Source organism: Mustela nigripes, chromosome 9, assembly GCF_022355385.1.
Source record: "Mustela nigripes isolate SB6536 chromosome 9, MUSNIG.SB6536, whole genome shotgun sequence".
Taxonomy (NCBI): domain Eukaryota; kingdom Metazoa; phylum Chordata; class Mammalia; order Carnivora; family Mustelidae; genus Mustela; species Mustela nigripes.
The window spans coordinates 9106775-9119879 of record NC_081565.1 but is presented as its reverse complement, the minus strand read 5'-3'; the positions used below and the strand labels follow the sequence as shown (position 1 = coordinate 9119879).

General features: G+C 36.3%; 1 protein-coding gene and 1 long non-coding RNA gene across 4 annotated transcripts in view; one reads left to right on the top strand and one right to left on the bottom strand.

Moving 5' to 3' along the window:
* The window catches only part of PBX3 (PBX homeobox 3), a 215427-nt gene that overhangs the window by 126612 nt on the left and 75710 nt on the right, over positions 1–13105 (top strand). The gene's annotated exons all lie outside the window — the stretch shown is intronic.
* On the bottom strand, positions 3988–9531 carry LOC132025009 (uncharacterized). Its single transcript, XR_009406384.1, has 3 exons — positions 9365–9531; positions 8541–8749; positions 3988–4092 (listed from the first exon to the last, which is right to left on the bottom strand). It is a non-coding gene; the product is annotated as an uncharacterized LOC132025009 (long non-coding RNA).

The following is a 13105-nucleotide window of genomic DNA, read 5'->3' as shown; positions in this document are numbered from 1 at the left end:
TAACAGCTCTAACACTTGTAATAGATGAAGCAGCGCTCCTATTACATTCTTGCCGATGAAATGTGACAGATCAGGTATGAAACTTTTCTTATAAAAGCAAAATAGAAAAGAAAGACTTTACCAGGTCTTTCAAGCTATTTCCATATCAATTTTCTGACTTTGCTCCTCCCCACCAGATGCTAGAAAGGCAGTGTTCTCCAACTGACACTAATGTTTTCCTAAAGAAGGTTCTGGAGGGTGTTGAAAACACACTCTGATCATTACAGAAATCATGCAGACTCCTTCTAAAGTTATTTCAGTCTTAATTGACATTTGAGATAAGCATCTGAAATGTAGTATCCTAAATCTGTCTGTATAGTATTCAGAAACTCTTTGCTGTAATTTGTGGTAATTATTTCTAAATCAAACAGTTATCTTTTAGTAGGAAAAAGTATTAATATCTCCAAAATGTTAATGAAAATGTCATTTTCCTCACTTAAATCACATCTCAGGGTTTTCAAATACTGGATTTTCTTTTAGGTTTTTCTTATTAGAAATTAAAAGCAAGGTATGTTTTTTCTTGTGAAATGAGATAGAAATAAAAAACTATCTGACTGAATAGAAACAGCTCCAGGAATTTTTTTTTTTTTTAAAGAAAAGTGTGCCTTCTTGAACAGAATTTAAATGTATTGTGTGTTTTTCTGCTACAGAGCAATATTCTTAATATGTTAGTTACCACTCTTCTCATTAAGTCTTTTCAAAAATTTAAAGGTGTCACTTTGTCAGGAAATTCTGGGTCTTTTCAGTGATAAAATAAACTTGACACTTGTTCCATGAAGGCATCTTCTCCCTGCTTATCAGCTCTTCAATTTATGGCTGTGCTTTGAAATTTGTGCCTGTGACTCCCATCTTTGTATTTACTCCAATTAACACATAAACCCTAATTAGCCAGATCAAGGGACTTGGGAGTCCATAAATGGAAAGTGACATGGCAGAGCTTGGCAGCTGGCATCAAGGCAAGGTGACAAAAATAGGGAAGTATCAATTAGATGACATTGATGGTAAAGCTCTGTGTTGGGACGGTAGATTTCAACAGTTCTCTGTGTCACTGACTGCTGACTCTAGGGTAGGGATGTAGAAATAATTTAGTAAAATGACAGCTAAGTTCAAGTACTGAATTTAAAGTAAATGTAAAACAATAATAATAAAACCGGAACACCATTTTAATTTGATTTTATATCATTATCAATGACAATAAATTATACATTTCTTCCAAAATCAATTTTTGTGTATTTCTCTGTAGTGTGAGGTTCTAAGTTTTGAAATTATTACATAAATGTATAACATTCTTACTTGAGTAGGAATGTAAGAGTCCTGAATTATCAATCCTTAGGAGCCTTACTCTCCCCTCTAAATTTTTTGGGGAGAAGGGTGGTCCAAGTGGGTAGATTTGGGAGTATCCATGATCACTGTTAAATATTAAGTTCCAGACTGCAGTTTTAGATTACACATATAATTCAACAGTAAAAAAATTTAGGACTTTGTAAACATTATTTCAGTTTTAGAAATCTAATGTTACAAAAAAAGACCTGTGTCTTAACTGAGGAGTGTTATCAGGCTTTGTGCATCCCTCATTACTTTAGAGAGTAATAGAAGTTACATATACAGGAACTGGGCTGCATCTCTAGTTTTGTGGTTTCAGGTGTCTGGTTTCTAACATTGGTCTACTCTTCAAGTGGGTGGCTGGGTATTTGTAAAGAAGGCTCTGGAGGGTACTGGAAACACTATATAATTTCAGTATAGAAATAATATATACCCTTTAAATCTGTTTGAATCAAAGATAGGGTTTTTTTTTCATTAAAGAATTAGAATGGTAATTTGAATGTATGTCATCTATTAGATAGATATTAGACTGTAGAGGGGTATATATATTTATTTTATCTTTTTAAATTTTGGACAGCGAGTGGCTCTGTAAGCTCTGTTGGTATTTTGCTTGAATGTAGAGATGGTCTGTATTGAAATAGTTGATTTTAAACTTAGACTTTAAGACTGTGAAGTTTCAGTTGTCATTTACCCCTATTTCAAGTACTGCAGAAAATGGGGGAAAAAAACTCTTATTTGAAAAGTCACTGTTCTTGAGGAGTATTTGAAACATTAGAAATCTGCCAGAAGGTCTATTAACATAAATGTTTAACTCAGACACACAAACATGTACTGAAATGAAAATGTTTCATGCATTAATTTGCTGCAGAAGGAACTAACATAACAATTAGAACATCCTGCCTACTTAGACTTAAGTTTCCTAGGGCAGTGGTAATACATAGTGTTGATGTAGTTTAAGTCTTTTAGCATATACAATAGTTTATTCTGTTGTTAAAATGAATTCTTCTGTTTTTAAACCATTCGAACATGGTAAACCCTAGATAACTGGAAAAAAGCATTAGCAGTGTAATTCCCAGACTGAGATTTGGAAGTTCTCTCATTGACTCAGGGCTTATTAGAAATACTTTGAGGAAGCAGTTTTTTTCTAGCTTTGCAAAGAAATGATGTCTGTATTTTGTAATTGTGAAAATACCAGATTCTGTCATCAAAACAGGGAACCCAACTAATACAAACGTAATCCATATGAGGCTATTTTGTTTGCTTGCCATTTTTAGTCATTACTCTCAGTGGTACTTTTGTGGCTGAGCTGGTAACCTGCCTTCTTATAAGGAACACCCTGGCAGTAACAAATATGTGTTTTATATCGCTTTTTTACACCAATGAGAGAAATTATGACTTTGGAAATCAGATGTTTTCCACCCTACTTGTGTAACCAATACATTGACTTTTTTTTTTTTTTTTTAAATCATGCTGATCCCAGTTGCATGGTCATATGTTGTAAACCACATGGAACTATTTCAAACTGTGATGGGGGAAAGTAACAACTGCAAACATTCCTCCTTGAAGCAAGTGGTTGTCCTAAACTGAGCACTGTAGAATAAAAATGGAAACATAAAAATAGCAGTTGGAAAGATAAAACAGCATTTATAGTACTAATAAAACCGTTGTGGCTTCCACAGGAAAACATGCTTTGTAACCTAATGCTTACCTGAAAGGACTGTCGAGTTTCTGAGAGTTATAGCTGTTTTTGTAAGAGAAGCACAGAGATTTGCTTGAGGGCTGAGTGATAGATTCGCCTGCCTGAAGCATCCCAGTGTGTTTATACATGGCTTGTATGGCAGCTTTCATAAGACATTTACCCCATGATTTGCGATGAGCTTATGTGTGAATAATTAATGGCAATTAATCCTTAATTACAGTAATTAGGCAAGTCACAGGAAATTAAGCTGCAGCTGGAGAAGACCATGCCTGGGAAGAGAGGATTGGGGGCTGTGTGAATGTGCCATTTACTGACAGCATTACTAGGATGCGCAGTATTCAGCAGCTTTGGCATTTCTATTGGCAGCCTTGGGTAGGACAAGAGTGCTCTGCATTAGAAGCAATCTATAGTTGTCTACAAGAGTTTTAAGTTCAAGTGCCAAAATGTTGTGTTGCATATGGTGATTATCTAAGTTTATTGGTTGCTATAACTCAAATGACTGTAATTGTTTTTGGCTTGATAACAGTGACATTAGAACTAGGAGCTTTTATGTATTCATAGGTTCTGTTGGCATGAAACATGATGCAACTTTTAGAAACAATTCATCCAGGTTTGCAATTATGAAATAGATAATGTAATTGTCTAGAAATTAACTGAGAAAATTTCAATCAAGAACAACAGCAGAACATACCGTATCTTAGTTGAGAAGTTAATTACTTTATTACTAGTTGCTTTTCCCAGTTACGCACGGTGGTACACAGTATGTTGGAAGTATTATATTGAACTGAACACATACTCCAAATGTAAAAATACCTGAAATTATAAAAATGAAATCATTCACATTAAATGCTAGCAAACTTAATGCTTACGAATCTACAAGGTGTGTTTTAGAAATAAACAAAGCAGTCATTAGATAGAGAGCAGCACTGGCCTACAAATCACTGGTGAGAGATGTTCACAGTTCCCCATTTGGGAACACAGATCTTCTTCATCATCTTTGTGGAATTCAAAATCACAGGGCCATTGTATACCTAGATAAAAAGCATATAGAAAAGTTCCAATATATTTTTCACTATTGAATGCAAACTGAGACATGATAATAGCATCTTTATGTGCCCAGTGAGTAGTAATGTTTATCATTATTTTTCTCTTTGAACTTAAGGGCACAACTGGAAGTTGGGCCCTCATATTAGGTCCGGTCTGGTTTTAAACTTATCCAAACTATTAATCTGTTACAGTCATTATAGCTATTATAATAGCTAGAGTACTCCTCAGTACCAACAAAACTATTGGGAAAGGGTTGCCCTTGCCAGATAGTCTAAAGTAGATAAAAATACATACATAGTATTTTTTTTTAACAGCCTATCTAATTTAATTGGAGACATTTATAAAGGCTCACCTTTCACACTAAAAAGGAAATTTAGCGTTTTTTTGTTTGTTTGTTTGTTTTTTCCCAATCCGATTTGTGATCAGAAATACTTGGTGAAGTAGGCTGTTTTGGTTATTAAATGTTAAATATACAAAGCCTCATCTTTCAAGAATACCTTTTCCTCTAAGACCACTGATGGAGAGTGAAGTTATGTGAACATTTCTAGATTATTGCCTTCTGTACTTCTGCTTCACTTTAAAGAGGAAGTGAGTCACAATATCCTAATAATGGTCTTGATTTTATAAATGATTTTTCCCCTTGAAATAAGCAACACATTCATTTTAATATGTAGAATCGGTTTGCTAGCAGGGCGACAGTTTAAAAAGGCTTCCAACTGTGACACAAGTGCAACCATATTGCTTCCTATTACTCGCTAAGGTAGTTGTTTAGAAGAGAGAATGTTCTCCCTGGAAATGTTTAAAGTGCTGTAATTTTATTTAGGATAATGAGGATTTATAACCATTTTGCCATATGAAAACCTGCCTTTAGACAGAGTGAAATAGGCTGTTTTGGTTATTGAATGTTCTTAACTCTAGGGTGTGTGTGTGTGTGTCTTATAGCAGTAAGTTGTTTCCACTGGAAATTAAGCTGGTTTATTCTATATGTTGGCCTGTTTTTTATATTAAAATATTAAGTGATACAATTCAAGTTTGGTCCTTGTAAATGTTTATGTTTCTTTGTGCATGGGATTTCTTTGTATTGAAACATAACTAAACAAATAGAAAGTCTTTGTTCTTATTTATACAAATAGTTTTAACAGTAACTGCTGGGTATCCTTGGGGCCCTGAGTCTTTATAACTTTGCTCTTGTAAGTTGTACTAGACGAAGTTATTTTGAGTGATAGTCAGGTGGAGAGTGCACAGGGAGATAGCTGTGATAGAAAAGTGCGTAGCAGGATCTGTATTTTTAACATTAAGGGTGACATTAATGTAGTGTGTATTATTAAAAATTAACCTGGTAAATATAAATTTGACTTCTAATATTAATACTATGTTCTATAACACCGTCTCAAAACCCACTGTGGAATAGTTTGTGTAGGCCTTTGCCTCTGATATGGGAGGGGGAAGAAAGGAACCAGAACAGTTAGAGATTTTTATCAGGTTTTTATCTCCTCACTGAAAATCTTAGCTCTCAAAACATTTCTAATTTCCCTCATTTGAAGGTTCAAACAGTTTCAAATTACTGCCCATGGATTGTTCTTGACATCCCGAATGGTAAATTTGAGCTGTGGAAATGCTGGAATGTGTTTTTGTGCTTTTCCTGAACAAGGGAATTCAACGGGTAAATTACAGTCATTTACTGGGAGTGTAATTTACTGAGAGCCTTTAGGCAAATGCAGGAGAAAGGACAGCAGCAGAATGGAAAAAACAGCATAAAAACTGTTTTGTGTATTTTTTCCCTTTTCTCATTAAGTATTTATTCACATAAGAGTTTTATGAATTAATGGATGGTCCCACAATTAAGACAGATAACCTTTATTCATTTTCACTACAGATAGATCCAGTATTTGAAACAGTGATTGCCATGTGAAAATTACAACCTGAATCACATTTCTGAAATTCTACTAATTTATTTTGCATTTAAATCCGTGTTTATCTTACTGAGAATTATAAAACAATCTGTTGCTCTGTCTTCAGAATGATTACATATTTCACTAATTTAGATTTTTACTATGCTAGCCATTCAAATAATAAAAGTTTTAAGTTTTCTTAGTGAACAAATTAGTGAAAAGACTTTTCATACTTAGGTCTTAAAAAGTATTGTTCTACTTTTGTCACATACCACAGATGAATCTTATTTTGGAAAGAAAAAGACCATTTTTGTTGAATGCAGAGTTTTAAAGCATCATAAGATAACCTAGACATTTTATTAAAGGTTAAGGAGAAATTTTATGAAATTGTCAACTAATTCTTTTTAATATAAGTATATAAACATTTGTGGTAATTCTTATAAACAGTTCTGACCAATTCCTTTCATGAAAAGCAGTGTGCTCTGTAGTAATTGCTAAGCAAACAGAAAGCTGTGTTGCAAAGTGGTTTTGTATAGCATATTGTAATTTGACACTTAAGTTGTGCCCTGCATTACCCTGTGTCATAATTGATGGCTAAAGAAAAGCACACGCTATGCTAATCATTTGTTAGAATAGCTTGTTAAATTGTGGTTGCCAATTTTAAATAAACTATGGAATGTCTGTATTTTAAGGTTTTGTAGCCAACAGTTTTAAACAGTCATTTTGAAGCTGTTTTTTAACTTTCTGTTGCATATGCACAGTTCTGCCTTTGCACACAAGGTCAGCATGTTCGCCAACTTAATAGCATATTATCAAGAACAAAATCAATGAGCTGCAGGTTTCACACCAGTATCTCAAGGGACTTTTGTGTTTATACTTCCTTGTACTAATCCTGAATTTGGTGTCCTTTTAAAAACACCAAGATTGATATTCTAATACATATTTTAAGTTCTTAAAAGTAAAAAGTTCCAGAATTAGAAAGTGAATTTAGTTATTTTTAGAAAATAAGGGTGAATTTATCTTCTGTTTACGGTGCATAGTAACTGGTCATAAAACAGCATATTTTAATATAGAAGTTCTTAACTACAGAATGCCAAGAAGAATTTTCGTGCAATAAAAATGAGACTTGGGAGATAAGATTACTGTGCATCAAAGTTTGTGAATTCTCATTTTTTAAATGCAGGAGCTTTTACTTAAATATGGCATATAAAGAGAGAAGAATCCAAACTTGGTGAGAACATTGACTTAGAATTGAGAGCAACAGACCTCTATCTACCACCTCTAGAATAAGAGCTGAAGCATAATGAAGGAATCTATGCATTTAGACATAAAAGAAATGTTACTTCTGTGGAGAAAAATGACTTAATGTGCAGAGAAGGGTTATTCATTTTTAGGAGATTAAAAATGACTTGAATATAATACTCTTAATTTGTAAGAGTGGTCCAATGGTCTGCTTCCTGTCTAAAGTAAACCTTTTGATCGGCATGTCCATTTTGATGTCTTCTGTTTGTAGTGTATTGCATGGATAAAGGTATTATTTTCAGTTATTGTACATATCCTTAATTAAGCCAGTAAAGACATGCGTGTGGACTTAGCTCTCAATCATTTAACAGCCAAATGCGTATAAGGTGATTCTGTGGCCTACAACTGACCCCTTTGTGTGGAGGAATTCCTTGAGTACATTCAGGATTAAGTCACTGTGTTGTGTGGGAGGAGAGATGGCACACAAGCCTTACAAAAACAAGCACTGGGAGGTGTAAGATTTATAATTCTGATTTCATTGTTCTTGTTGTACCTTATCAACACCTAACACACCTGTGAGCTGAAATGTGTAAGAGTCTGTCTTTCTTGTTGAAGGATTTTGGGGGTGGGGGGTGTCTGTGTTCTAATGTATTTCACCGTCTCCTAAATAGTATAAAAACTAAATATTAGGGAAGTTTGGGGTTTGATTACTAAACCCTTATAAAAACACTTAGAGCAACTGATCATTTGCTCCCAAATTTGTAATGCCTGGCTTTGTTGGGTCTAACTGAATTTAAGTAACTAAATGTGTACATTTGAGATGTAAGTTCTTAATTTTTTAAAATAATGTTTGTAGTAGGCCAGTATACTGAAAAGATGTAGCAAGATTTTTGCGCTAATTTAGGTCAGACACCAGAAGGCTTGGGAAGTCACATTTTCTGCTTCTTTGAAAAAGAGGAGGCATCCAACATGGAGTATTCTGGATGATTATCAGTATTAAGTAAAAATTATTTTAAAGATAAATATTTTCTGGTGTAAAATGTGCTTTTGCAAGTTTACTCTTTATTTTGACTTGTAAGTATTTTTCTCCCACATCAGCTTATGAAAAGAAAAACAGTCAGTGACCACAAACTACAATAAAATGTCCTTAACATAGTTTGATTGGAGGCTGAATAGCAGTAATATAAATTGGGCGCCTTATTGAAGAGTTGGGCATCCCCGGGGACGTCGGCCTTCATTTCAGTTAAGTGTGGGGTCGCCCACGATTACCCGTGGCTTCTCGGGAGTAACTCACTGACCCGTGGAGAAGCGTCTCTTGCTCCTGGCCTCTGCCTCCCTGGCTGTGGGCTGTTGAAGGGCTTCTGCACGCGCGTGGAGTCGTGAGCGTTGCACACGCACCGGCCGAGCCCAGGCTCTCTGGGCTGTGCACGCACGCAGCAGCCTCACTCTTTCCCTCAAGTTCCGAGTTTTGCATAAAGATGTGTTAGGAATCTCGTTTCTAAAGATTCTAGAAAGATAAATAATGGATGTGTGGGAGCTCAGTTTAAGCCCGAATTTTCTTTCCTTAGTAGTTTTTGTTCTCAATCACCTTGATGAAACAATCTGAAGCCGCTCAGCTTTCCGTGGCATTTGGAATGAGTCCCTGACAGGCTGATTTTCCACCCCTGTTGTGATGCTGCTTTCTCTAGTTAATATTCCTGTGTAAGTGTCGCACAAAAGTAAACCCAAAGAGCCCGCGCTGACATGGAGGCTGCTCCATTTACATTAATTATGCAGTCAGGGCGGTGAGAATTCGCTGTCAGCCCGAGGGGCGGGGGCGCGCTACGGCGGGAGCCGACGGGCCCCGGGGCCTCCGCGCGCGCGGCCGCGGGAGGGGGAGCCGGGATTGCCGCGGGCCGCGGGGCTGGCGGGCCGCCGCTCGGCGCCGCGGAGAACAATGGGCTTGCCCCGCGGGCCGCGGGCCGGAGCGGCGCGGCGCTCCCAGCCGTCCCCGCCCCCCGCGCCCGCGGCAGCCAGGGCTGCGCCCCGCGGGGGTGGCGGGCCCGGCGGGCTGCGGCCGAGAAGGCCTGCGCTTCCGGCCCGGACGCCCGCAGCCGGCCTCGCGCCCTGGGGTCGCCCTCACCTGCGATTCAGACCTGCTCCCGAGCCGGAGAGTTAGCCCTTCAGATCCAACCCCGAAACTTGACTGGAGGCCTGGCGACCAGAGAGGCTGGGTTTCCCCGATTTCGGATACCTGGGTTGCTGCCGACCCGGGTATCTCACAGGAGGACGGCATCATCACCCTGTGAACATCTTCCACTGACTGGAAGAAATTCCAAACCAGCTGCCAAACAAGGACATCCTGGGATAATGGTGGCTAAGGAAAAAACCAAACCAAACCAAAACAAAAACAACTCTCTAACTCCTCACCGTAAATATGAAACATCTTCCTGAAGGTTTCCCACTGTAATTGGCTCTGAAGCATCCTAACTTAATGGCTCTTTTTTTCAATGGGAGACTGAATTCCATAGGGAATTTCACAGGGAATTTAATTGAACAAACATTAGTTGAGTACCTACTATGTCCTAGGTGATGGGAGGTTATTACCTCATTATTGCTGTATGGAAAACATTCCAGGAAATGAAGATTATTGCTCTTTCCAGGATTTAAATATGGAAGCCATAGAAACCCCCTCTTTTTTTTTTTTTTTTTTTTTTACCACTATATTCCCACCCCACCCCTTTTCCCAGGGAGTTAACTTTAGTCAAAAAGTATTGGGGATAGTAGGGAGGAAGAATGTGCTTTTTCTTTCTTTTAGCACTTTTAAGGAGTATCAGTTAAGATTATTGTGCAGTATTTCTGCAGTGTAGTTTATCCATCAAATTGTGTGACTTAGAATTGTATGCTTGCAAGGAATGACTAGCCACATATCCTTGGCAGTGGGAGAGCAGAACACTGAAATTTGAAAAGATTAATATAAAAGGAGAATTTGAAAAGCCTTGCCCTTTTTTAGATTTGCAAAAATAGTTCCATGCTCATGTTTTGTACTTTTTTTTAAAGGATTGTGTGTGCTGCATTTCATGAGTAAATTATGTCACATTCAGCCAGGAGCAACCACACTGAAAATTTTTCCAAAAGGAATTAGGCCATCTTTTCAAGGCCACATGTAGTTGCTAGCTATGATGACATTTAGCTCTATCCCAGCCAAAATAGTAATTTTTGAAGAAATCAGTGCAGTACCTTTATCATTTTCTGTGTTGCTTTCAATAAGTAGATAAAAAGTGTTATGTAATAACCATTAATACTTTCATTTGACATTTGTACTATGCACTCTTTCCAAAAATGAACTATTTTCAAAAACAAATGTCATTAGCTTTTTTGGCCTATAAGGAAAATGTTGATCCGTGGGTAAAGTACATATTTTTAAAGTCCCTTCTAATTGCTTAAAACATACTGTTGTGGATGACTTTTTCTCTTCCCAAATGCAAATGTATAAAAACATAATGTGCTAGAATGAATGTTACATCATATGAAATTGCTGATAATATCTGACCATTTTTTACTTTAAAAATGACAGTTGCATATGGTTCAATCAAAAAGACCATATTGGTAACAAATAAGTGAAATGAAAAAGCAAAAAAGAAAGTACTTAGATACTTAAAACCATTTTGTATAAATGTATGCATGTACAAAATGTTGCAGTTTGAAATTACACAAATAGAATAAAATGTTCATGGAGTTCTTTTTTCTCCTATCAAATTGCTTGAAATCACAATGAAAACAAGAATTTTAAAGTTTGTTTTCTTCTAAGCCTCAGGGAGGAAAAAAAATCTCTTCTTTAAAAAGAAAATTGAAAACATATACCAAACTTAGTGATCCGTGGGCCCTTGGAATTTTAATTATGTATATTTTTGTATTATTAACTGTATATATTCTATGTATAGATATCTAACATTTTGTTTTCTGACTCAGTTTCCATTCCACCAAAGAGTTAAGGTACTACTATTATGTACATTTCATCCTTAATTTTACCTGAATCTAATGGGAACTTCCAGAATTAGGGCTAGCAATCTAATCAGCATTTTAATTGGAACTATATTTACCAGTATGGTCAACTTCTTTTTTTCACCCACTCAGAACAGTTTATATCATAAAATCAGTTACACAGCGTTTGTTCTTGATGCTATCATCTGTGAGATTTTTGTCTCTGAGATAAATTTCCACAAATAAGTTAATTTTTAAAATCAGATTGCAAAAGTGATAAATTGTGAATATACTTATTTTAAAAATATTTAAATAAGATATTGACTCAAAAAATCATATCCTTACTTGGTATCATTAGCTTTGACATCATTGTATGGTGCCACATTATAATGATATGAAGCTTATAATACGATTTCACATTTTTATCCACTAAATAAAAACCTGTCCTGTGTTTTATTACAAAGTAGGTGGCCTGAAGGAAAAATATATGTATTCTTTCCTTTTGGCATAAAATATGCATTTGGGCTTCTCATTTCATCCCCAATCTGTGTTATTCCTTAAAAATGCAGAACTGCCTGAAGTCCTCTTTAATATTTAATTCAACAACTTTTTAATCTGTCATTATGCTGTGATGAAGTAAGCATCAAGTGTCGCCGAAAAAGATTAAATTATACTTGGAAATAGGAATTGAAATGATTTAAGGTTGGAGGCTGAATATTTGCTTTGCACAAGTAATAATAATAGTAGCTTGGGTGAAGAAGGGCTTTGGTTTGGCTTTAATGTCTTTGCCTTGCTGTGCTCCCCTGTGGCTCCCCCTGATTTACACTGGCATTACTGAGCTTTATTTTATTTAAATGGAGGTGGAAAGTGGAAATTACTACACTACAATACATTAATTACTCCATACTATTTCTTTGTACTGATTTCCCTTTTTTCTGTAAACATCATAAACAATGATGCAACCTACCCAATATGGATAGCAGCTGTAAGCAATCCTGTAGTTCTTGTTAACAAGCTTATCTTAGAAAGGAGAGGCAGTAATAATTAATATCCATCTATAGAATAGTGAGAAGCAAAGGAACATTTATGCTTTCCCTTTTGTAGTGGATGATGTCCTACATAGGAATAAACTGTGACAGTTCATGTTAATATTTTAAGCACTGCGTTTTACTTCCTGCTTTTAAAATCTAGACTTTAATCTATGGGCTGTTTTATACTTAGGGACAAAGGTCCAGACTCTTAGACCTCAGTGACTCTTGGCTTGTTCAACAGGTGACAAAGACTAACCTCTTTAGAGTACTTTGTCTCTGCATATGTTTGGATCTCTGTCATCTCAAAATCTGTCAAGTCTCTGGCTGCTTAGGTTTATTTTTAATCTAGTGCTGTAGCCCTGTCTACATGAGGCCAAACCATCAGTCAGTCTAGTGGAGAAAACTAATTGAGAAATTATTTGATCAAGTACACAGAAGAGCTCCGGTGGTTGTTTGAAAGAAAGCCGTATTTCATTTTTACTGTAATGTATGTGTATTGTTGGTTTATATGTATACTCTGGCTCTGTCTGTAATGAATATCTTCAAAACATACCTTCATTTGTCATGATTTGGCATGATGATGGTTCTTTTAAAAATAAGCCTGATCAGCGACTAAAATCTTGACATGCAACACACCTGTTGAAATATTACCTGTTCTAGCTGTATTCACTCCCAGGATTCCAGTGTGTCTGTAATTCAGATGCCCACTTCCCTAGCATGATGTCCTATCAGGGAACAGTCATGGAGAGAAAAGGCCTCCCCCTCACTTCTTTGAAACATCTTCAATGAGAATGTAAACTTATTGTAGGGAGTTCAGAATTACTTATTAACTCCCCCCAAATTTTAAAAAACAAAACTGACAAAATGTT